We start from the raw sequence: 26,245 nt of genomic DNA on the forward strand, positions 1-26,245 counted from the left end.
TGTTAAGCCTTTATAGCAAGAGCATAGCTTGCCGGATGCATATCATGCAGCAACAACAAATACCTGGCCAGCAACCCAGCTGGTATAAATGGTCAGAGCTTTGCTGGCAGCACCCACTCACCCCCGCTGGGGATATAGCCCGCTGGGGAGGTTTCGTTGTAGGAACACACACACACACATTTCCTTGTTAATGAGGACATAAACTGGATGGGGGTGGGAGGGAGGAGGGGTCTGGGGTTTGAAGGCAAGAACATTGTCTTATTTTTGCCCCTTCCCTCCCCCTTCTTCATGGGGTTAATTTTTTTTCCCTCCGGGGTTTACAAATGTGAGCTGAAATGCACAGGCCAGCTGCCTGCCTGCGGCAGCAGGAAAGCAGGCAGACAAAGCAGATGGGCCCAGCAGGGGTGAGGCAGCACTGTCTTCAATGGGCCGGAGGCATCACTAAAGAGTAAACAGCTCTTCAAAGGGAACCAAGAGCTACCCCCTAAACCCCATCCTTTCTGAGGTACTCAATCACAGTGCATTAACAAGAGCTCCTGGGCTGCTAGGGTACAGTCAACAATGAGTGGTTGGCGGGAGAGTGGGAAAAGCAACATCTCCTCCAGCTACTATTTATTGTAAAAAGGGTGTAAAAGTGGCTTGTGGCTAAGTATGCTGTCAGCAAGCTCTGTCCTTTGTCACTGCTCATCTCCTTTGGGAAAAACTGTCCTTTCCCTTCCATCACGACAGAAAATGAATACCATTCAGAGAGAGAAGTACATTAGAGATACCCATAATGGGCCTTTCGCTGCACTGCAAGAAATTAACTAAGTTAAAGGTTAAATAACATCCCCAACCTGCCTCCCTCCCCGAAACCCTTTATACCTAGATCTTGCAATGCTTGAGGGGAAGTAAGCGTGGATATGCAGTGGACTTAGAAATACTGGCAGGGAGCAATATAGCTTCTGGGCCTGAATCTCCTTCTTTAACACTAGTGGAACTCTATTGACTTTAATGGGGTTACTCGTGATTTACACTGGGCTAGGTAAGTGGGGAATCAGACACTTTGGCTCACATTTCAGAACTCGGCGCTATCCTTTTCAAACCTAAAAGGCCTGATTCTTCTCTCACTTACCCTAGCAGAGCTCGGTTGATTTCAGTGGAAATGCTCCTGATTCAAAGCAGTGGGAGTGAGAGATAAAGAGTTTTGGTCTGGTCTAGGTTATTACATTGCAGCCAAGTTTGTTTATCAAACTTTTAGGAGTGGGAAGTGTCTACAGAGCCTCTTCCCTCTCCCCTTCTAAACATCTGAATTTCTCTCCTTTAGCCCTTGCTGCAAAATCGATTGGCCTCATCAGGCTGTGTCTGACACGGGAACCATGGAAAACCTTTTCTTCTTCCCAATCCCTGCCCATCCTTGGGAGGCCAGCAGTCTGTAGCCGTGTGAGTGGGTGGCCTCCGGCAATAGTTTGCCGCCTTCTGGGGATGCTTTGCTTTCATGGTTTGACGTCAGGGCCCTTTGACATGTGAATGAATTTTCTTCTAGCTTTGTTTCCTGGGCGCTCTTTTAAAAACAACGGCCACATCACCAGTAACGTGCCCCTTGCATGCCTTGGTGTCCCAGGCAGCTTTTGAGTTGGATGCTTTTAGATACAGCTGAGTTTTGTCTGAGAACCAGTTGCACAGCATTCCCATCACTCCCTGCATGGATTTAAAGAGTACAGCACTTACACATGTTAAAGCACCAAGGCACCAAACCTACAATAAAGCTCCTTAAGAAAAATCTAGTTGTAGGTCATGCCCAGTCACTGGCTGTATACACTGTATCTCTATTTTAGCCATGGCTAATGATGCTTTAGGAAGCACACTTGGGCTACTATTAACAACAAGAATGGCAATGAACTCTGTGCTCTGTAACAGCAACTCCTGTTAGACCTGACAAACTCATTACCCCTATACCATTGTGGTCATTATTTAGAAAGAATGTCATGTAAAGTATTGAGTAAAAAACTTGTGTCATAATGGTGGTCATAAGCATTGTGAGGTGTAGGTATGGATGTCATGCAAGAAGTTGTAGGCATATACCAAATATATGTTTAAACATTGTAACCAGTCAGGGTCGGTAAGCAACTTTTTCCTGGACAAAGGAATGTTGATTTAACGTCACTCGGGTTCCATGAGAAAACATGAATGTATCTGTTTGGTTCTCTCTGCTGAATCCCTACTCTGATCCTGCAGTTGGATCCATATGGGTGAGCCCTATATTCAGACTGTGCACAGTTAGCCTACTTAAATCTCTGAGGTAAATGAAGAAGGATATGCCAAAAACAAAAGAAGCTCTATTTGCATATAAACTCAACAGGAAAACAAGTTGATGGGGGTTAGAGAAGGGATGTGAAATCAGCATGGGAAACCAGAGCCTTTGGGAGTTGGCTTGTCTCTGGGGTCAAAACAGGGAGTTTTGGGTACATAGAATCATAGAATAATAGAACTGGAAGGGACCCTGAGAGGTCATCAAGTCCACTCCTCTGCATGTAAGGTGAAGTAAAAAGATTTTGGGTATGTCTACACTACAAAGTTAGTTCGAACTAACGTCCGTTAGTTCGAACTAACTTTCCTAGGTGCTACACTAGCGCTCCGCTAGTTCGAATTTGAATCGAACTAGCAGAGCGCTTAGTTCGAACTAGGTAAACCTCATTTTACGAGGATTAAGCCTAGTTCGAACTAGCTAGTTCGAATTAAGGGGTGTGTAGCCCCTTAATTCGAACTAGTGGGAGGCTAGCCCTCCCCAGGTTTCCCTGGTGGCCACTCTGGCCAACACCAGGGAAATTCTATGCCCCCCTCCCGGCCCCGGACCTCTTAAAGGGGCACGGGCTGGCTACGGTGCCCATGCCAGGTGCAAGCCTGCCAGCACCCAGCCAGCAGACCCTGCACCTGGCACAGCACAGAGCCACCCATCCGATGTCCCCCAGCCCACCCCCTCTTCCCGGGACCAGGCTGGTGGCTCCCGGGAGCTTGCCCTGGACCGCAAGAGGCGGGCACCTTCCTGGGCTAGTGCTGACATCGTGGACCTTGTCCACGATCTCCGCACTAGGCACAGGAAAGTGGCCGGCTAGGGCAGGAGAGCTGCCAGCCTGGCCACTCAGAAGCAGGTGTGCATGAAAATCAAGGGGGTCCACTGAGACCCCCGACCCTGAGCCCTGAGCTTACAATGGCCGTCCTGGGTCAGACCAAAGGTCCATCTAGCCCAGTAGCCTGTCTGCTGACAGTGGCCAACCCTAGGGACCCTGGAGGGGATGGACCGAAGACAGTGACCAAGCCATTTGTCTCGTGCCATCCCTCTCCAGCCTTCCACAAACTTTGGGCAGGGACACCACTCCTACCCCCTGACTAAGACCACTCCATGGACCCAACCTCCATGACTTGATCTCACTTCCCTTTAAACTCTGTTCTAGTTGTAGCCTTCACAGCCTCCTGCAGCAAGGAGTTCCGCAGGTTAACTATTTGCTTTGTGAAGAACAACAACTTTCTCTTACTAGTTTGAAGCCTGCTACCCATTCCTTTCCTTTGGTGTCCTCTAGTCCTTCTTTATGGGAACTCAGGAAGAACTTTTCTGAATGCACCGTCTCCACCCAACCCCTGCTTTTAGAGACCTCTATCCTGTCCCCCCTCCGTCTCCTCTTTTCTAAGCTGAACAGTCCCAGTCTCTGTAGCCTTTCTTCATCTGGGACCTGTTCCCAACCCCTGATCATGTTTGTTGCCCTCCCTTCTCCCAGCCTTTCTCTTCCCCTCTCCCACCTCCTTTTCCCAGTCTCCCCCCAGTTTTGTTCAATAAAGACAGAGTCAATGTTGGAAGAAACATTATCTTTATTTTGTACATCAATAAGAAGGGGGGCTAGGGAAGGGTAAGTGGAAGGAGGTGAGGAAGGAATGGGGTACGAGCCCCCGATGGGGAGGACTGGGCTGGCTCTGCGGGCTTCTGGGGGTGGAAGCTCTCCTACAGCCCCCCAATTACCCCCTCTCCCCAGATGGCAGCCTGCGGCAAGTGCAGCCGGGCTGATGGCCGAGTGGTGTGATGTGCCCAGTGTGGGTACTCCGGGCACTCCAAGCCAGAACTTCTTTGCAAGCGGGGCACCCCTTAGAACTGTGTGTCCGGGGTGGGGGTCGGGACCCTTTAAGCGCAGCCCTCAGCTAGCCTGAGACAGCATCTCCATGCTCTAAGTCCTCCTCTGATGCCCTGCCGGCACTGCTTCCGGCCATCCTTAAGCCCTGTTCAGAGTCCACTCAATGTGGACTTGCTAGTTCGAATTAGCAAAACGCTAATTCGAACTAGTTTTTAGTTCTAGACGCGTTAGTTTGAATTAGCTTAGTTCGAATGAACTAATTCGAACTAAGTTAGTTCGAACTAGCGCTGTAGTGTAGACGTACCCTCTGTTATGGAGGGGAGTGATTCATGAAAACCCTGGATCTTGATGTGACTGAAAATCAGCAAACTTTGCAAAAGGACTTAGAGGGTGAGAACGAGGTTTACTGGAGCGGTCGACAAAGGCCTCCCTTGTCGACCGCGCCACGTCTAGACTGCCGCGCTGTGCCAGATCAGCTGATCAGCGTGGCGGCCATTTTTATTTTAATGAAGTGGGGATTATTTAAATCCCTGGTTCTTTGACTATGCTGAATAAACTGTTTTACATGACTCCGTCGATGGAGCCATGTAGTCTAGACATAGCCAGAATGATGTGGTCTCTGTGCTTCTGGCAGAGAAGCAAGTCTGAGAGAGAGACAGACCAGAGTTTCTTTCCCAGTAGAGAAGCAAGAGGCCTTTCATCATATTTAATACCAACAGGGAAAAGGAAAGGGGGAGTATAAATTTCAGCTGTGTGGGTGGTGGTTTAAAAATGGTGGTCCCTAATGCTAGGAAAGATTGGCTGAAGTCAGGCTAGCAATACTTACTGTGTGCTCCACAACAAGTGAAGCCTTCAGAATAGGACTTATGTAGTATCTAGGCCTTTGACTGGCCCTTGGTCAAAGGCAATATTTCACCCTGTTGGTGAAAGCATATGCAACTCATCTGACTGAAAAGGCAGCATGTCTAGCTCAGGCCTATCAGAGGGGGATCTAGGAGGGCCATTTGGCCTGGGCCTCAGGAGACAAAGGGGCCTCAAATGTTGACTTTTTCTACCAAGTCATTTCCATTTATTATACACCTTGAAGTTATAACAGAGACAACAAAAGAAGCTCTACATACACCTGCAAAAAAATTATTTAAAACATTATGGGACCTCAGGCCATCACCAATTTTTTGGTCACATCTGAGTTTTCATTTGTGTGACTGGAGACTCGAGTAGCTTCTGTGATTAGTGATTCTACAGTATGAAACACTGTTTACTGTCTTTGCATAGTTTAGAGGTATTGAAAGTTGTAATTAATTCAGTTACTGTAAAGTGATTTTGCTTGGTCTGAGGGTGATTTTAACCTTTAAATTAGATGTTTATCTCTGCATAGGAGATTTTCGTATTCCTGTTTTTTCTTATGTGTCTTCATATACAATAACCGTATCAGGCTTAGCTGTAAGCTACCTCTTCGTCCAGTTTTAGATTAAACTTTAAAGGCTTTTTTTGTGATAAAAAACCTTTTAATTCTAGTTGTTTCATAAACTTTTTATCTAATCTGGCAATCACCCCAAGTTCATATTCATAATGCACGAGTTATTAGAGGAATTTACTAACAGGAACATGTAAGCAGACGAAATTTCAAGACTTTGAAATAAGGCTATAAGGGCCATAGTAAATAACACCCCCAAACTGTTGTTATATAATATTGTGAAGTATATACAATTATTTTGTATAACCAATAGCCTTTAGCAAATTAATTTGTGTGTTACTGTGTTTTAAAAGAACCCCTTTATTAAAATGAAGCAAAGATTTGAAAGTGGTGCAAGTAAGAGACGATGAAAGCAACAGAGTGAAGCAGCAGGTAGGAGTTTAAAGCCAATAACATTATTTCTCACAGAAAAGACGCCTCAGCCATTAGACGGTGACCATACTGACAGTGACACTACCAGTTCTGATTACGAAAACTTTGTTCCCACAAATGACATTTCAATGCCACTGCCTCAAAATAAGGAGGTCATTAATCAAGATACAGAAATGCCAACAGTAGCAATAGATGCAGAATCTATCCTTGATTTAGAGACTGTGCAGGCAGAAAATGAGGACCTCGAAGATGCACATGAAACTTCATTATCACATAGAGTTAATCATTCTACATGGAAATCATCTAGTAGAGCAGCATTAGCTGATACTTCAGTTGAAAACTTACTCCTGAGTGAAATAAACACAGAAACTGATAACTGGAAAAAACTTCTTGAGCGCATAGTGAATGTCATTCTTTTTCTTTCTGAACTGGGATTGGCTTCGTTTGGTTCCAGTCAATGTATCAGTGACTCTACAAACAGAAACTTTCCTGGTATACTTGAGCTTCTTAGCAAGCATGACCCACTTTTATCAGGCTGTGTTAAGCATGTTCGTGAATCACAAGAGTGCGGGAAACACATACAAGTCCATTATCTGTCTATAAGAATACAAAACAAGTTTATTGAGCTGTGAGAGACATTTGTGCAAACAACAATTCTTGAAGAGATACAACATGCAAAATACTTTTCAATTATTATTGATGCAACTCCAGATTGTTCTCATAAAGAACAGATGACCTTGGTTGTTCGATATGTTAAAATTGCAGGAAGTTCAAAGGTTTCAATTGAAGAATGATGCATTTTGTTTGATAATTTCAAAAGAAAAAAATGCCACTATGTATTAGAAATTCTGGAGGGTTTCAAATTAAATTTTCAAGTCTGCATTGGCCAAGCCTATAACAATGGATCCGGTATGGCTGGGAAGTACAACGTAGTGCAAGGAGTCCTCCTTGAGCAAAATCCAAAATTTATTTTTTCCAGTTGTGACAACCACACACTAAATCTTGTCGGTACTGATTGCACAGAATCAATCACATATTTTGGAACAATCCAGCAGTTGTACAACTTCTTCAGTCGCAGTCTTCTAAAGTGGGAAATTCTGAAGCAGCATCTGTCTGTTTCCCTTCATAGCAAGTCAACAACGAGATGGTCAGTACAAATTGATAGCATTAAATCAATTGCACAGCATTTGGACCTGTGAGAAAGGCTTTAAGGGTATGTCTACATGAAATAGTTAATTCAAATTAAGCTAGTTCGAAATAACACATCTATACACAAAAACTATTTCCAAATAGCATTTTGCTATTTCGAAATAGCGCATCCACACTGAGTGGACCCTGAACCAAAGTTAAGGCTGGCCAGAACCAGTGCAGGCAGGGCATCAGGTTGCGACTTAGTGTGCGGGGCTGCTGCCTGAGGCTAACTGAGCTCTGTGCTTAAAGGGACCCTACCCCCGCCCCGGACAGACAGTTCTCAGGGTTCCCCACTTGCTTGTCTACCTCGATGAGGGACAGCAAAGTAGTCCTGTTTTGGGCTGTGTCCAGACTCAGGGGTTTTTTCGGGAAAAGTAGCCTTTTTCCGAAAAAACTTCACCTGCGTCTAGACTGCAGCCGCGTTCTTTCGAAATTAAATCGAAAGAACACGGCTTTTCTTTCGACGGCGGTAAACCTCATTTCACGAGGAAGAACGCCTTCTTTCGAAAGTGCTTCTTTCGAAAGAAGGCGTTCTTGAATGTATATAGGGCTTCTTCGAAAGAGAGCATCCAGACTCACTGGGTGCTTTCTTTCGAAAAAGCGGCTTGCTCTTTCGAAAGTTCCGCGTGCAGTCTAGACGCTCTCTTTCGAAAGAGCCTCTTTCAAAAGAGGCTTGCAGTCTAGACATAGCCTTGGAGTGCCCTGAGTGCCCACACTCAAGACACCACATCACTCGGCCACATGGAGCCAGAGCTGCCCTTGGGCATTCCGGTGCATCTCGTGGGGTCATTGCCATCAGACCAGCTGCACTAGGTGCAGGCTGCCATCCGGGGGTCCATCAGGGGGCTGTCAGGATCCAGGAGGCCCTGAGGGAGAGCGTCCACCCCGAGGAGCCCTGAGAGCCTCCCCGGTCCTCCCCACTGGGGGCTCGTGCCCCATTCCTCCCTCATGTCCTTCCACTTACCCCTCCCTAGCCCCCCTTCCTGATGTCAAATAAGAGACACGTATGTTCAATAATAGAAACTGGGTTTATTGAACAAAACTGGGGGTGGGAAGATGGACCTCTGGGGAGACTGGGAAAAGGAGGTGGGAGAGGGGAAAAGAGAGGGTGGGAGAGGGGAGGGGGAAACCTGGGAGGAGGGAGCTGGAAGGGGGAAGCAAGGGGAAGAAGGGGGAGGGGAAGCTCAGGGCTCAGGGTTGGGGGGTCTCACTGGACCAACCTGACTTTCATGCAAACCTGCTCCTGGGTTCACATGTGGCCTTTGGTGGCCAGGCTGGCAGCTATCCTACCATAAAGACGGCTGTGTTCCTCCGTCTAGGGCTGAGATCACGGAAGTTGGGGGAATCCCCCCCAAACCTAAATAAGGTCTATGATCTCAACCCAGGACCAGGAAGGCGCCCGCCTTCTCCAGCCCCTGTCAGGCTCCTGGGAGCTGGCAGACTGCTCCTGGGGAGCGGTGGAGGGCTGGCTGCCAGTGGCTTGCTGGCTCATGTTTTGGGGCCACTTGTTCAGGGGCCCCGGTGGCCACTGCTGGCTCTGGGCTGGTAGGCTTGGAGCTGACACAGGCACTGTGGCCAGGGTCTACTCCTTTAATGGCTCCAGGGATGGGGGAGAGGAGAGTAAGCTTTCCTGGTTGTGCCCAGAGTGGCCACCAGGGCTCTCTGGGAAGGGTTGGAGGCCCCCTATTTCGAATTAAGTGTCTACACAGCACTTAATTCGAAATAGCTATTTCAAATTTGGTGTTATTCCTTGTAGAATGAGGTTTACCAAATTTGAAATAAGGGCTCCACTATTTCGAATTTATTTCGAAATAGCGGTTTGCCTGTGTAGATGCTATTAAAGTTAATTCGAAATAACTGCTGTTATTTTGAATTAACTTTGTAGTGTAGACATACCCTAAGTGAGCTTGAATCTCTTACTCTCACAACACAGGCTCACACTGAACTTAAGTCAATTCAGAAGTATACATCCAAATTTGAATGCATTTTAATGTCATCCATGTGGCTGATGCTGATAAAAATGATCCACAAAACTAATCTTGTAATTGAAGCACACAATGCTACATTAGATGTTGAGAGGGATAACACTGAACAACTTTATAAAATTATTCAAAAGATTAATAATCAATGGGATGCAATCCTTTATGAGTCCAAATCAGTATGACAGGGTATTGACATTTCATCTGAGTTTTCCACCAATCGCAGCCTAACATCTCAATCTAATGCAGAATGGCACTATAGAGTCAATCATTTTTTTGTTATTATTGACTCCATCAAATCTGGTCTGAGTCACTGCAACAAATTTGTTCCCTTTTTGGATTCCTTTGGGAGTTCAGAGAACTAAGTGTTGAAGATCAATATTCAGCAGCTGAACAGTTTCAATGAAGGTACAACATTGAAATTTTAAGAGATCTCTGTGACAAGATCATCTTCCTGAAACGTATACATTCTATCAACTTTAAATCAGACTGCATGCCAAAAGAACTGCTTCAAAAATATTGGATCTTGACCTACCAACTGTTTTTCCTAATATCACAATTGCATTACGTAGTCTCCCTGCATGAGTTGCTTCAGATGAATGCACATTCAGCGTGTTAAAACAAGTAAAGAACTATCATGGTCCTACAATGGGACAAGAGCATTTGAATGAGCTCGCAATGCTTAACATTAGCAGTGGTGTTGCCTGTAAATTAGATTTTTCTTCAATTATAAACGAGTTTGCACACAATGCCAGAAACACATTCCTAAAATTAAGAGTTTTGCTTGCAGTGGAAACTCACAGTTAGTTACATTTTAATATACTTTATTGGCATAATGACTTAATAAATAGTCTCAAGTGTTCATTTTCAAATATTCTTTTGGTTTTAGTATGACCCAGTGGATGAGAAGTTAGATACATCGGGGGCCTGCGGCTGAGGCTGGGCTTGGGCCTCTAAACTCAAAGTGGCGGGGGCCTCTGTCATTCTTTGAGAGAGCCTGGTCTAGCTACACCAACAGGGAATGTGTCCTATTACATGGTAGTGAGCATAGAATCATAGGACTGGAAGGGACCTCAAGAGGTCATCGAGTCCAGCCCCCCGCCCTCAAGGCAGGACCAAGCTCCATCTACACCATCCCTGATAGATGTCTCTCTAACCTGTTCTTGAATATCTCCAGAGAGGGAGATTCCACCACCTCCCTTGGCAATTTATTCCAATATTTGACCACCCTGACCGTTAGGAATTTTTTCCTAATGTCCAATCTAAACCTCCCTTGCTGCAGTTTAAGCCCATTACCCTTGTCCTGTCCTCAGAAACCAAGAGGAACAAATTTTCTCCTTCCTCCTTGTGACACCCTTTTAGATATTTGAAAACCGCTATCATGTGCCCCCTTAATCTTCTTTTTTCCAAACTAAACAAGCCCAGTTCATCATAGGTCATGTTCTCTAGACCTTTAATCATTCTTGTTGCTCTTCTCTTTACCGTTTCCAATTTCTCCACATCTTTCTTGAAATGTGGCACCCAGAATTGGACACAGTACTCCAGCTGAGGCCTAACTAGTGCAGAGTAGAGCGGCAGAATGACTTCACGAGTTTTGCTTACAACACACCTGTTGATACAACCTAGAATCATATTTGCTTTTTTTGCAACAGCATCACACTGTTGACTCATATTCAACTTGTGGTCCACTATGACCCCTAGATCCCTTTCCGCCATGCTCCTTCCTAGACAGTCGCTTCCCATCTTGTATGTATGGAACTGATTGTTCCTTCCTAAGTGGAGCACTTTGCACATTTACCTCTGACCATTTCTCTAACTTTCTAAGGTCATTTTGAATTATGTCCCTATCCTCCAAAGAAGTTGCAACCCCACCCAGTTTGGTATCATCTGCAAACTTAATAAGCGTACTCTCTATCCCAATATCTAAATCGTTGATGAAGATATTGAACAGTACGGGTCCCAAAACAGACCCTTGCGGAACTCCACTCGTTATCCCTTTCCAGCAGGATTTAGCACCGTTAACAACTCTCTGACTACGGTTATCCAGCCAATTATGCACCCACCTTATCGTGGCCCTATCTAAGTTATATTTGCCTAGTTTATCAATAAGAATATCATGCGAGACCGTATCAAATGCCTTACTAAAGTCTAGGTATATGACATCCACCGCTTCTCCCTTATCCACAAGGCTCGTTATCCTATCAAAGAAAGCTATCAGATTAGTTTGGCATGACTTGTTCTTCACAAACCCATGCTGGCTATTCCCTATCACTTTATTACCTTCCAAGTGTTTGCATATGATTTCCTTAATTACCTGCTCCATTATCTTCCCTGGGACAGATGTTAAACTGACCGGTCTGTAGTTTCCTGGGTTGTTCTTATTCCCCTTTTTATAGATGGGCACAATATTTGCCCTTTTCCAGTCTTCTGGTATCTCCCCTGTCTTCCATGATTTTTCAAAGATCATAGCTAAAGGCTCAGATACCTCCTCTATCAGCTCCTTGATTATCCTGGGATGCATTTCATCAGGACCTGGTGATTTGCTGACATCTAACTTTCCTAAGTGATTTTTAACTTGTAAGTTACAGGTTACGGCAGAAGAACAAGGGTAACTATTGGTTTGAAAATGACGTGTGTGCTTGTCAATTTGAAAAAACAAATTAGAGTAAAATTTTATACTGGTCCATGTGCAATGTCCAGATTAAGATTCTGAGTGATGGGCATATTGGAGATAACCCTTCTGTTATCGCCAGTAAACCTGTCTAGTTCTGGAAAGCAAAGTTAGACATGCTTTCACTAAGAATCCTGTCTTCTTTGGCCACTAGAGGGTTAGCGAGGCATTAGGTGTAATTAAACACCTTGAGTATTTCCTTATAGTTCATGAAATACAAACTGTGTTTCCTTGTCAGTTTTGCTGTTGTTGTACTTCCAGTCCTTGAGTCATGCCCCTACATCCCTACTTCAGCACCAAATTGCTGAGGTCCCAAAGCTCCCATTGTAGCCAATAGAAATTATGTGTTCTCAGCAGCTCTGACACCTGGGTCACCTAACCGGGTCTTTATATGGGTTTAGGGTTGCCAGATGGTTTAACCAAAAATACTGAACAACCCCCCCCCCCAAAAAAACCCCCCAAAACACCAGGGAAAAAATTCTGTTGAGAAAATAAGAGGGAGACCAAAGCTGCTGAGAAAAAAAAAGGACACCAAGAGTTATTAAGAAAAAAAAAAAAATTAAAACAGCATGGCCGCTTTAGGCTTTTTTGCCATCTTGTTTTCTAGATTGGAACCAAAAGGCAGCTTCCCTGCAGAACCAGGAAAGCGAGGGGGCCAGGGGACCAGGGGGCTGGGACTAGGGTCCCTGGGGGGGGGGGGGAGTGAGCTGGGGGCTGGGCCCGGTTGCTGAGTGTATGTAGGGTTGTCAAGTATCTGGTATTTTCACCTCCTGGCAGGGAAAAAAAATCAGAAAATACCAGACATTTTAGGTGTCCAGTATTTTCTGAATTTTTTTTTTTACCAGACAGGAGGCAAAAATACCGGACTGTACAGGTCAATACCAGACACCTGGCAAACCTATATGGGTTTAGTTGTTTAACTTTACTGCCTGAGTTTGAAATTTGGCCTTAGTTTGTGAGGTCTTTGAAGCAGAGTCCTTATCTTCATACAGGCTGTTGGCTGCCATAGGGGCAGACTTCATATTGTTACAGACAAGTTCTATCCTACTTGGTAAAGTGTCAGGAACTAAGTAAATATCAATCATCACAAACTACCACAAATATAAGGGAACTGTCAGTGATTTTTTCCCTGTCCCTGAAAAAAAATCCCAAAATAACGCACCCTCTCCAAGGCTATGTCTACACTATGACTTTTGCCGCAAGAGGCAATGCAAATGAAGCATGGATTGGCATTTTCTCATGTTTCATTTACATGCTCTCTTTCATTCCGTTTTTGTCCCAGAGAGGCATAAGGATCTTGTGGAAAAAGGGGGTTTTGTGCAAAACAGCCCCGGCCACACTGCCTGTTTTTGCGCAAAAACCCCTAGCTCAAAATTGGAAAAAAGAGTGAGAAAATGCTAATCTGCACTTCATTTTCATTTCCTCATGCAGCAAAAGTCATAGTGTAGACATAGCCCAAGAGAGGCTACCAGAAATTATTGCTCTCTTTTGCATTTACTGTGTGATTTCTTGCTATTCCTTTTGTTCAGATTTCTTACAAGCTCAGACCCTGAGCCTGCCAGGAGAACCATATGGTGAAATGCCATCGACTTAGGTTCCTGTTCTTTCACAGAACCCAACTGATCTGTTTGTTTCTCTCTGCAGGGTCCCTACCTGGATCCTGCAGTTGGATCCATATAGGTGGACCCTGTACTCATAGGCGGTGTCTACCTTCGCGGCTTCTTGCTCAAGTATGGCAGTTCTTGCGCAAGAATCTGCAGAGCATCCACACGGCCCGCCCGCTTTTGCTCAAGGAAATTTACAGTACGGCATGGTAAGCGAGGGCTTCTTGCGCAAGAGCTATGCTCTTTTTTAACAGGTGTAAGCCCTCTTGTGCAGGAGCTCTTGTGCAAGAGGGCAGTGTGGACGCTCAGCAGGGATTTCTTTGTAGACATAGCCATACAGTGCACAGGCATAGATCCAACTGCAGACTCAGGATCTATAACACTGTCTAGCTTTTTCTTTTCAAGTTGACCAATCATGATTTTTGTTCCATTGGATCTTGTCAACGTTGACACATCCTGACATGAACAAGGCTTTCAACACTGCTGCCAGCAAATGCAATCCCAGAGAGGAGCTTTCATAATAATACAATGTCTTTCTTGTCACTTCTTTTCCAGCCCGATGGCATCAGTCTCAGGGACTGACCTCATTTTTTGCTATTTTTGGGCTGGAAACTTGGAGCACAGGGATGTATGCGCACAACACTTGTTGTTATAAAACCTTAACAGATTTTGTGAGCACATCTCCCATGAAATCTTCCAGAAACCTTCCCAGAATATCTAAATCAATCCATGGTGTCAAGAACCATTGAAGTTTCTCACTTGCTTGATCGTCTCAGCAGACTTTGGTTTTAAAAGCAACAAAATAAGGTTCTGAACTCGCCATTTAAAACATTGTACCACTGTGGCAAGGGAAGTACTGGGAATTAGTAGACAAGGCTCCTTGTAGCTTCCTCTTAAATTTCTTCTATTTAAATGAATGCTAGTTTCTAAGGGACCATAGAAATACTGAATCAGACCAGTGGTCCAAGAGGCCTCTTGTATTTTGTCAAGCAGTGGTCAGGATTCGCTTCTTCAGAGGCAGGTGCAAGAAACTCTTTAGTGAGTTAAGGGATAATTTACCCACAGGGAAGTTTCTTTTGGATTTGGTGCTGATTTGGGGGGATCTGCTAACACAATTCACAACATACTGTGACAGAGTTAGGCCAGAGATCTACAGGAGAGTGGTAAAGGGGAAATATATTAGCCCCAGATTAAATATGTCCCTGTTCCCAGGGTAAACTGGCAAGGGCTGATCCAGAACAATCAGGCCAGTTAAAACACCTGGAACCAATTAAGAGGCTTCCAGAGTCAGGGGGGGTCAGATTAATTAGAACACGTGGGGAGCCAAATTAAGAAGCAGTTGAAACTGGTTTAAAGAGGCTTCCCTTTTGTTTGCTTAGTATGTGTGCAGATGAGAGAAAGTGTTGTGGAGTGTTTGGGAGGAGAAAGTGCAAGTAGGTATTTGCAGGAAGAACCTGAGGTAAGGAGGTGCTGGGGAAGGCTGTAGGGAAGTGGCTTGGAGATTAATAGCTGTCACCAGAAACATTATAAACAGCTGCTATTACAGGGTCCCTAGGCTGGAATCCAGAATAGAGGGTGGGCTGGATTTCCACACACACCCAACTCTCCTATTTCAGTACTAGAAGGAGACGGGCTTTGGTACAAGGGTTTGTCATACTCTGTACCATGGGGAGGGGCTAGAGAGACTATGAATTTTGGTTTTCCCTCTTTTTCCCATACTGGCTAATGAGAGTAGCTCAACAAACAGCCAAGCTGGTGTCTAAATTGAGGACTGCTGTGAGCTTCTGAGGCAAGTAATTTACCTGAAAGTGTGGGACCCATCCAAGGTTGGGGAGGAGCTTTCACAATAAGAACGGCCATACTGGGTCAGACTAAAGGTCCATCTAGCCCAGTATCCTACATTTAGACAGTGGCCAATGCCAGGTGCTCCAGAAAGAAAGAACAAAATAGGTAACATCCTCTGGCAAGGAGTTCCACAGGTTGACTGGGTGTTGAAAACATGCTTCCTGTTGTTTGTTTTAAACCTGCCCTCTATTAATTTCATTTGGGGACTCCTAGTTCTTGTGTTATGGGAAAGAGTAAATAACACTTGTTTAATGACTTTTTTCATACCTTCATGAATAGACCTCTATTCTATGCCCTCTTAGTTGTCTCTTTTCTAAACTGAAAAGTCCAGTAAGTTTTAGATATAAATCATGCCAAATTCTTTGTGCAGTTATGAACTTTCTGTTTGTGTCTTTACCAAGCTGCAAATCCCATTATGAAGCCTTTTGTCTCCTCTGGCATCCTTTAACTTCCTTGTTGAACAGAAATCCCAATAGGAGCAGCAGCGAAAGCCTAACAGAGGGTTACTAAATGCTGGTGGCTATTTATTCAGGATGGAAGCACCTACATAAAAGGCTGGCCTCAGCCAGGAGAATTGGGTTTACTATGGTAGAGGTTGGCTAGCAACTCAAATAGCAGGTAGGGTTCTGGTCATCTGGGAGTCACCGGATAGAGGGGCTGCAAGGTTATGAAAGGGCTGAAGTTGTTCTGCTTGCTCTCTTTGGCCATTTCTCACCAGTGTAAGACGAAGCTGTTGCAGGAGCCAGAAAAAGCGTGGGGAGGGGGGAAGGGCACCCTTCCAACCTGAATACAGATGGTCCCCCAAAGACTCTTGAAGAGGAAGCTAGCGAGAGAAAATGTGTCTAGAATGTATTATCTCTGTATAGTGCGGTGTACTTCTTGTCTGACTAAGAGCATTAGCAGGGTACTGTTCTGTCTAAAGTGTCTGTATCTATATGTTACATGCTGCTGAGAGAGTTGAACTGTAACCTAGAAGGCTCACACCTGCGGTGGGATTCTGTGAGAGGAAGTGCTTAAGGTATGGGGGCAGTCTGAGTTGGCACTGGATCCAGGGGCAGGGCAGCTGGGCTGCATTGTCTCAGCTCTCCGGATTGTCAGTGCCAGACAGGGTGTCTGCACTCTGAGGGAGTCTCTCCAGACCCCAAGTCTGGGACAGTGTCTGTGCTCTGCTCAGACTCTTGAGGCTTAAACACCTGAGGAGCCAGAGGCTAGACTCCTCTAATAGCAGTCTGGTGGGCCACAGTCCAGGTGAGCCTACGCAGATCTGAGACAGATTCTCTTTAGAGGCTAGCTCGTGCCCCATAGCATGAAGGTTGATACACCTTCTAAAACACTTGATTTGTTTTTAATCCTTGCTATTGTAATGCTGATATATTTGTTACCCATATAAATGCCTAATTCTTTTTCTGGATCATTGGTTTCAATAATGTTTGTTGTGGCAGTGAGCTCCCTGGGTATGGCACATTGGCTCTCTGACATCCATGAATTTCCTGTGGGAAGAGAAAGTTGCACTCTCTTAGCAAATGGGGTGTATGTGTGCCAAACACACGATCACCACATGAGACTCTGCCCCACCAGCGTGCCACTGTGGCCACCCTTAGCAAACACAGACACTTGCCTAGCTGCGGGAGCTGCTCCTTGCAAGCACCGTGTTGCACAGGCTTTCAAAGGCTGTCATTCTCACACCTATATGATTGCTGAGCAGGGGGATTTTAATATGCCACTTTCCCTTCTCTCCCCGCTCCGAAGCTTCCATCCAGAACTCCCTTTCTGTCCCTGCTTCCTTTTATTCCCTAAATAAAAATGCATAATGTCATCTTTATTGCTCGTGTTGTGGGGGGCGAGGCGGGGGAGGTTTACAGGCAAGCCGAGGTCACCTTGTTACACACAACGACTGTCATATCATTGTCTGGCCATTCACAAAGCTGTTTTTCAAAGCCTCTTTAATTTCCAGTATCAGAGGGGTAGCCGTGTTAGTCTGAATCTGCAAAAGCGACGAGGAGTCCTGTGGCACCTTATAGACTAACTGAAGTGTAGGAGCATAAGCTTTCGTGGGCAAAGACCCACTTCGTCAGATGCATGTAGTGGAAATTTCCAGAGGCAGGAATAAATATGCAGGCCAGGATCAGGCTGGAGATGACGAGGTGGATCCAATCAAGGAGGATGAGGCCCACTTCTAGTAGCTGATCTGGAGGTGTGAATTCCAAGAGAGCAGAAGCTGCTTTTGTAGTTAGCAAGCCATTCACAGTCTGTGTTTAATCCAGAGTTGATTGTGTCAAACTTGAAGATGAACTGTAGCTCAGCAGTTTCTATTTGAAGTCTGGTCCTGAAGTTTGATTTAATTTCCAGTGCCCCTCTATGTGCTCTCATTATTGCTCTGGTGTCTTGCTGCTCATAATTACTGGCTAGGCGCTGTGCCTCGCATTCCCACCCTGCCATAAAACTTTCCCCCTTACTTTCACAGATACTATGGAGTATACAGCAGGCTGTTGTAACAAAGGGAATGTTCCTTTGCTGAGGTCATACCTAGTCAATACACGGTCAAACCTTCCCTTTAGATGGCCAAAAGCACATTCTACCAGCATTCTGCACTTGCTCAACCTGTAGTGGAAGTGCTCCTGTCTGCAGTCCAAGCTGCCTATGTATGGCTTAATGAACCATGGAAGCAAGAAGGCTGGGTCTCCATGGATTACCATTGGCACTTCAACACATCCAATGATGATTTTCCAGTCTGGGAAGAAAGTTCCAGCTTGCAGCTTTTGGAAGAGACTGGCATTCCTAAAGATGAAGTATGCCATGCACCTTTCCTGACCATCCCACATTGATGTCAGTGAAAGGGCCCTTGTGATCCACCAGTGCCTACAACATGATCAACAAGTACCCCTTGTGGTGTACGTTCTCTTTGGCAAGGTGGTTGGGTGTCAAGAGAGGGACGCGTGTACCATCTATTGCCCCACCACAGCTAGGGAACCCCATCATGGCAAAGTTATCCATTATGTCTGTCAGTTTTGCACAGTCCCTGCCGGTTGTAGCAGAAGGGTATCGATTGCCTGGGATACTTGGATCACAGCAGCCCCTAGTGTAGATTTCTCCACTCCCAATGGATTCCCAACTGGCTAGTGTTGCAAGCTTTAACAGGGCTATTGCTTCTCAGCTATCAGAGAGGGCCTCATTCTGGTATTGCTGCCCTTCAGGGAGAAGGAAAGCAATTTGCAAACTTCCATGAAGGTGGCCTTACACATGCAAAAGTTTTGCAGCCACTGTGACTTGTCCCATAGCTGCATAACCATGCAGTCCCATCAGTCTGTGCTTATCTCATGGCACCAGAACCAGTGTTCCATTGTGCCAACAGGATCAAATACTCCCATCATCTGCCAATCACTTATTTCAAGTGTCTTACACAAGAGTCTGTTCATGGCCTCCTGAGAGTCTTGCTCTTTCTGGTGGACCCTGGCTAGGAGCTGGACATATGTCGGCATAAGGCACATGACGGTTAATATGATTGCTATAGTACTTTGCTGCTGACTGGGTTCCATGCTTATCATGCTATGGCATCTGCATGGATAACCAGGGATAAAAGGGCACAAAACAATAGTTTTCCACTGCTTTCAAGAAGGGAGGAAGAGATGCGTGCATTATGGGATGCTAACAACGAATACCCAGAGCCACCCACTGCGCTGTTTGGGTCCCATCTGGCACTCAGGGCAGATCGCAAAGGGGCAGCAGGAACTGTGGGGATAGCTACCATCATTGTCAAAGTCGACAGTGGGTACCTGTGATGGGGTTGCACTCACTTCTCATGAGTGCCCCCTTGGCTGAGGGCATGTGCCTGTGCGCTCTCACTCTGTTTCTCCTCCACTCCAGGGCCAGATGGCATCCCTTTCCCTGGATTGCCTAAGATCAGATTTCTTTCTTGTCCTCCATTTCAGTAACTACTGGAGGGGAACCCAGGCCCGCCCACGCCCCACATTGAGCTGTCCAGAGTACTGTCCGGTCATCTGAAGAAGCGGGCTGTGCCCACGAAAGCTCATGATACCATCTATGTGTTTTGTTAGTCTTTAATGTGCTACCCGACCATTTGTTTGTTTTTCCAAGTACTGCTGTCAGCCAGTCGCTCAGATTGCATAGCTCCAGCTCCAAGGAGGAATTGCCTGGCTCTGGACCTTTGACTTCACAAAATCAGGTGCTAAACATTAAACTTAATAAATTTGACTTTATTTTGTAGTGTAGACAAAGTCTCAGTCACATCAGCTGAGGGTCTGATACATTGGGACCAAATATGTCATACTTGTTTCATAAAGCTTCTGCTGTATTCATACTCAGCCTATGTCTACACTACAGCCTAGACCAATACACTGACATCAATCCACCAGTAGTTGATTTAGCAGGTCTAGTTAAGACATACCAAATAGACTGCAGATCTCTCTGTAGTTGACCCCTCTACTCCACCCGGGATGAGAAGAGGTAAGGTAAGTTGTCTGGGGAGTTTCTCCTGTCGACCTCCCATAGTGTAGACCCTGCGGTAACTCGACCTAAGGTTCATCGATTTCAGCCATATAGTGTAGATTTAGCCTCAGTGCATTACTTTTGAAAGCAAATAAAGCAAGATGCATTTTTTAGTATTGTGTCTTTCACTGTATGGACAGAAGGAAGAGACAGTCAAATACACTTCAGCAGCCAGTACATAGTTGTTGTTTTATGTTAAACAAAATTAGAATGTGCATCACTTGAGTGTATAAACAGCATGACAGCAATAAGCATAAAAACATGAGAGGGGAATCAGATTTCACTTTGGGACCTTAGAAAGCAGATGGATCTTTCATCGTGGCACATTTGTACAGTTTCCAGGTCTATAGCAATTCTGTCCCCTTGTCAACATCACGCAAAGGAGCTGAAAGCATCCCTGTACAGATGGACATGGTTCCTCTGAAAATAATGGGACAGACCCTAACTCTGACCCAGCTCTGTCCCTTTGACACTGCTCCTGCAGCCTTAGAGGGATGAGTGCTACTCTAGTCATGCAGATTCTTTTGACCTAGAGTGACTCCCCAGAAGACATAGCCAACAGTCTGCCACCTTCCATGCATAGTCTGGGGGGGCTGTCGCTGAATGAGCGGGAGAAGCCAGAGCACACTGTGTTGCAAGGATCAATGGCTAGTGGACAATTGTGTTTTGCAAAAGCCTGGTTTGTTCTCATTCAACCAAGAATCATAGGTGTGGAAAGGGAGCTTAGACCTTCCTTCCTCTCCCTCTCTAGATCATAAGAACGGTCATGCTGAGTCAGACCAAAGGTCCAGCTAGCTCAGTATCCTGTCTGCTAATGGTGGCCAATGCCAGGTGCCCCAGAGGGAATGAACAGAACAGGTAATCAAGTGATCCCTCCCCTGTTGCCCATTGCCAACTTCTGACACACTGAGGCCAGAGACCTCATTCCTGCTCATCCTGGCTAATTGCCATTGATGGACCAATCCTCCATGAATCTCCTCCTAGCTCTTTTTTGAACCCTGTTAAAGACCTGGCCTTCATGGACAGATTTGTAAAGAACAAATCATGTCAAACCAATCTGATAGCTTTCTTTAATAGGATAACAAGTCTTATGGATAAGGGAGAAGCGGTGGATGTGGTATACCTAGACTTTAGTAAGACATTTGATACGGGCTCACGTGATATTCTTATCAATAAACTAGGTAAATACGACTTAGATGGGGCTTCTAGAAGGTGGGTGCATAACTGGCTGGATAACAGTACTCAGAGTCGTTATTAATGGTTCACAATACTGCTGGAAAGGCATAACAAGTGGGGTTCCGCAGGGACCTGTTTTGTGACCGGCTCTGTTCAATATCTTCATCAACGATTTAGATATTGGCATAGAAAGTACGCTTATTAAGTTTGCAGATGATACCAAGCTGGGAGGGGTTGCAACTGCTCTGGAGGAGAGGGTCATAATTCAAAATGACCTGGACAAATTGGAGAAATGGTCTGAGGTAAACAGGATGAAGTTTAATAAAGACAAATGCAAAGTGCTCCACTTGGGAAGGAACAATCAGTTTCATACATACAGAATGGGAAGCGACTGTCTGGGAAGGAGTACGGCTGAAAGGGATCTAGGGGTCATAGTGGACCACAAGCTGAATATGAGTCAGCAGTGTGATGCTGTTGCAAAGAAAGCAAACATGATTCTGGGATGCATTAACAGGTGTATTGTGAGCAAGACACGAGAAGTCATTCTTCCGCTCTACTCTGTGCTGGTTAGGCCTCAGTTGGAGTATTGTGTCTAGTTCTGGGCACGGCATTTCAAGAAAGATGTGGAGAAATTGGAGAGGGTCCAGAGAAAAGCAACAAGAATGATTAAAGGTCTAGAGAACATGACCTATGAGGGAAGGCTGAAGGAATTGGATTTGTTGAATTTAGAAAAGAGAAGATTGAGGGGGGACATGATAGCAGTTTTCAGATATCTAAAAGGGTGTCATAAGGAGGAGGGACAAAACTTGTTCATCTTGGCCTCTGGGGATAGAACAAGAAGCAATGGGCTTAAACTGCAGCAAGGGTATAGGTTTAGGTTGTACATTAGGAAAAAGTTCCTAATTGTCAGGGTGGTCAAACACTGGAATAAATTGCCCAGGGAGGTTGTGGAATCTCTATCTGTGGAGATATTTAAGAGTAGGTTAGATAAATGTCTATCAGGGATGGTCTAGACAGTATTTGGTCCTGCCATGAGGGCAGGGGACTGGACTTGATGACCTCTTGAGGTCCCTCCCAGTCCTAGTATTCTGATTCACAACATCCTGTGGCAAGGAGTTCCACAGGTTGACCATGTGTTGCAGAAAGTACTCAGACACAGGGATCCAAACATGGGGATCTGGCCCACACATTGTAGTAGCATCACTGTGTGAACATAACAACATAACATAAGAACGGCCGTACTGGGTCAGACCAAAGGTCCATCTAGCCCAGTATCCTGTCTACCGACAGTGGCCAGCACCAGGTGCCCCAGAGAGGGTGGACCGAAGACAAGGATCAAGCGATTTGTCTCCTGCCATCCCTCTTCAGCCTCTGACAGACAGAGGCCAAGGACACCATTTTATCCCCTGGCTAATAGCCTTTTATGGACCTAACCTCCATGAAATTATCTAGCTTCTCTTTAAACTCTGCTATAGTCCTAGCCTTCACAGCCTCCTCTGGCAAGGAGTTCCACAGGTTGACTACACGCTGTGTGAAGAACTTTCTTTTATTAGTTTTAAACCTGCTCCCCATTAATTAAGCACATAAGTGTGCTTATGTAAATCAGGAGTGATGAAATGAGAAGAGCATCAGCCATGCTGTATATACTCTTAGAGATGCAGTTTTCCTTCCATTCACTGTCTTTCTTGGCCCTCAAATCCAGGTGACAAAATGGAGCAATGCAGGCCACACCTGTTATATGCTTGGCAGGAGACAGATGGGCTACTGCCCGTTATGTACATAGAGATTCCGTATCACATAACTGCTGTTGGAACACAGGTCATAATGAGGGATTTCAGTCCCAGACAGCCAAAGCACGTGGGAAAGTGACAGGCTGGAAATATGCATTAGCACAGAATGAAGTAAGGCTATTTTGAAATAACAACCCTAATCCACAGACTGGGTTGAGAAATGCAGGCTTGGGGAGGGGGTTGTCACAGAGGGTGAAAATAATAACTGTAGAGGAGGCATCTATTTTTCCTTGCAGGGCTTGTTAATGGAAAATGCAAAGCGAGAAGAACAGAGCCCCAGACTAATTTATTTATTTTTATTTCTGGTTCAGCATTATAAATGAGTCACTGTACAAAGGCAGTGATAAAAGTATAACAATGTAGTTATAGTATCGCTGAGTTTCTCAGCATTTAGCTGCATCAGTGATTATCATACATGAACAGGCTGAATAATATCCATGCTAGCAAACAATGTGGAAGAGAGCAATTAGAAAGAAGGGCATTAATATTGCGATAGGGCACTCACCAAGTACTTGATTCTCCTTCCTCTGACCACTCAAAGGGAGCTTTGTATGATGAAATTTAGCAGGACCGTCTCCCATGTACAGCACCAGCCTACCAACCTATCATTATCCTGTAGTGGGTATAGGGTTATTTAGGCTACCTAGCAGTACTGCTACATTAGTGAGCTTACTTAGAAAGACAGGAATTATTCAACTGGAAAAGCTACTCCTCCACAGATATGGAAATGTAATAAATTATGTTAGTGTGCATACTATATGTGTAGTCTGCAATATAAAGGTATGTTCTAATCACACAGATTTTCAGTAGCAAGCAGTGCCAGAAAAGTCAGTGTTTTGAAATGGGTGTGAGCTTTCAAATGGGAAAAGAATTGCACATTTCTTACAAAAGTGCACCTTATTTTTGCAAATTTGAATAGACAAAGGATGCGAGTGACGTTGGGTGCCTCAGGTTTGAGGTGCCCATTTTGAGACCTCTTATGAGGCTCTAATTTTCAGAGGGCATCTGCTTGGCACTGAAAATCCAGCCCGCTGAAGATGTTCCAGTGTGGGCACTTAAAAAATCAATGCACTAGTTGCTTTGGAAAATTTAAGCCTGACTATCCAGACTTTAAAAGACGCTATAAATGTTTTCCATAACCCTACCTGAGAACCAGGGTTGAAATCTTTGCCCCATTGACATCAGTGACAAAACCCCGATTCAGTGAAGCCAAGATTTCACTCCAGCTGTTAGGATTTTAGTCTCCTCCTCAGTCCACTGTATTGTGCTGCCACTACAAGAGGGATTAAAGTCCAAGTAAATCAAAAGCAGCATGCTCAATCTTTCTTGATTTACACAATCAGTAAGGGTCAGATTTGTATATCCTCTCTACCCTAGATAGAATCATAGAATCATAGAATAATAGGACTGGAAGGGACCTCAAGAGGTCATCGAGTCCAGCCCCCCACCCTCAAGGCAGGATCAAGCTCCGTCTACACCATCCCTGACAGATGTCTATCTAACCTGTTCTTAAATATCTCCAGAAAGGGAGATTCCACCACCTCCCTTGGCAATTTATTCCAATATTTGACCACCCTGACAGTTAGGAATTTTTTCCTAATGTCCAATCTAAACCTCCCCTGCTGCACTTTAAGCCCATTACTCCCTGTCCTGTCCTCAGAAACCAATTGATGAAAAAGATGTTTTGGACATTTTATTTTTCAGAGTTTAGTACACAGCCTGATAGGAGTTTTTGTGGTGCTTAAGACAGAGCCTTTATTGAATTTGGCTTTAACTTAGCATTGACTGGATAGAGTGTATCAATTCAGAAAGAACTGTTGTGGTCTCTTTTGCTAATTATCTGTAACTTGAGTATCACAAATAATGTGCACCAATGGACTTTAATGTCAATAACCCACAGTCTATACACCTCCATGCTGAGATTTGACCTCTCCTAGGGTATGTCTATACTACCACCCTAGTTCGAACTAGAGTGGTAATGTAGGCAACCGGAGTTGCAAATGAAGCCCGGGATTTGAATTTCCCGGGCTTCATTTGCATGTTGCCGGGCGCCGCCATTTTTAAACGTCCGCTAGTGCGGACTCCGTGCCGCGCGGCTACACGCGGCATGGACTAGGTAGTTCGGACTAGGCTTCCTAGTTCGAACTACAGTTACTCCTCGTGAATGGTAATTTGGACTAGGAAGCCTAGTCAGAACTACCTAGTCCGTGCCGCGTGTAGCCACGCGGCAAGGAGTCCGCACTAGTGGACATTTAAAAATGGCGGCGCCCGGCAACATGCAAATGAAGCCCGGGAAATTCAAATCCCGGGCTTCATTTGCAACTCCGGTTGCCTACATTACCACCCTAGTTCGAACTAGGGTGGTAGTGTAGACATACCCCTACTTATTTGTTAGCACCACCGAATATACACAACTATATATTCCATTTAATATTAAAGGTCAAATTCTCTACACAGTTAAATACATGCATTGTTAATGAGATTGCATTGGTGTAACTGAGAGCAGAGTTTAGCTCCAAGGTTGAACATCAGCTTGGACTTTGGCCTAAGGCCCAGCAGTTTGGGACTACAGTATATTCCACATGCAATGAAATTGGAAACCAGACTTGGAGTCCTTGGTTTCTCTCTCCTTGAGAAGGTGGAAATAATGACTGAAGGAAAGCTGAAATATTCAGTTGGGATAGAGTTAACAGCAGTCTGAACATACCTCAGTTCTACCCAGTAGGATGGAGGACAATGATGTGTTATGAGGACGGTACGCTATACAGGGTAACAGAAAATACTTCATGAATATATCATGTAGGTTTAACCCAGAACGTACTCTTCTCTGCTGCCCAGGTCATAGATTTCAGATACAGATACAGTGATCTGGCAACATCTGTGGTCTGGCATGGTTTTAGTTAGCCACTTATCATGGGTGTGTCCAAGTTTCCTGTGGAGCCATAAAGTTTGTTTACAGCCACCAGTCCTGTCTCAGTGTTCTGGGCTACTGTTTGGATCTAATCTACCCCTAAATGTCTTCTAAGAGCCCAAGGAGCAGTGGAAGTGTTGGCAATGCTGCTAGACAATATTGACCTCCCATGGTTCAGCAAATTCTCTGGATCAGCACCAGTCAAGTCCCAAGAGTGCCAGACTAGAGATGATCAACCTGTATTGTTTTGGGGGACTTTGTGCCACCGCTGCGGGTACCAAACAATCATACGCAGCACGGTGACTATGCATGGTTGAGAAACACAGGGAGGAACAGATTTTTTTTTTAAATGAGTCTAGGAGAAAGCCTTCCCTATGACTGTATCTTGATATGTTGCTCTGAGGCTCTGCAACACGTGCTGTGTGATTGCAAGTCTCCTCAGAATACCCAAGTGCCATGCGTTAAGAAAAAGCCCGAAGCAGGTGGTTGAAGTTTTTTAAGTCAGGTTCTTGAAGTGACTCAAATGTTGTTGGTGTGTATATTAAAGAAGCATTTGTCGGGACTGTTAAGGCTGCTGGGAGCTCCCAGGTCCAGGTGATCAGCATTTATAACGCCAAGCC

The 26,245-nt window shown here is 45.1% G+C and overlaps 1 pseudogene; it reads left to right on the forward strand.

Moving 5' to 3' along the window:
• The first annotated feature begins 4,432 nt into the window (after positions 1 to 4,432).
• Positions 4,433 to 13,492, forward strand: LOC149525457 (zinc finger MYM-type protein 1-like; annotated as a pseudogene).
• Positions 13,493 to 26,245: the final 12,753 nt, after the last annotated feature.

Source organism: Pelodiscus sinensis, chromosome 2 (assembly GCF_052426305.1).
Source record: "Pelodiscus sinensis isolate ZL-2025 chromosome 2, ASM5242630v1, whole genome shotgun sequence".
NCBI classification, from domain to species: domain Eukaryota; kingdom Metazoa; phylum Chordata; order Testudines; family Trionychidae; genus Pelodiscus; species Pelodiscus sinensis.